The following is a 426-nucleotide window of genomic DNA, read 5'->3' on the forward strand; positions in this document are numbered from 1 at the left end:
AAGGATGAGGATAAGGATGAGGATGAGGATGAGGATGAGGATGGGGATGAGGATGAGGATGGGGATGAGGATGGGGATGAGGATGCGGATGAGGATGAGGATGAGGATGAGCTTGAGGATTAGGATGAGGATGAGGATGAGGATTGGGATTAGGATTAGTATTAGGGTTAGGATTACGATTAGGATTAGCATTAGGATGAGGATAAGGATGAGCATGAGGATTAAGACTTGGATTAGGATTAGGGTTAGCATTAGGATGAGGATGAGGTTGACAAAGAGGTTGAGAATGAGGATGAGGATGAGGATGAGAATGTGGATGTGGATGAGGATGAGGATGAGGATGTGGATGAGGATGAGGATCAGGATCAGGATGAGGATGAGGATGAGGATGAGGATGAGGATGAGGATGAGGATTAGGATGAGGAT

Source organism: Lupinus angustifolius, chromosome LG05 (genome assembly GCF_001865875.1).
Source record: "Lupinus angustifolius cultivar Tanjil chromosome LG05, LupAngTanjil_v1.0, whole genome shotgun sequence".
Classification (NCBI taxonomy): Eukaryota; Viridiplantae; Streptophyta; class Magnoliopsida; order Fabales; family Fabaceae; genus Lupinus; species Lupinus angustifolius.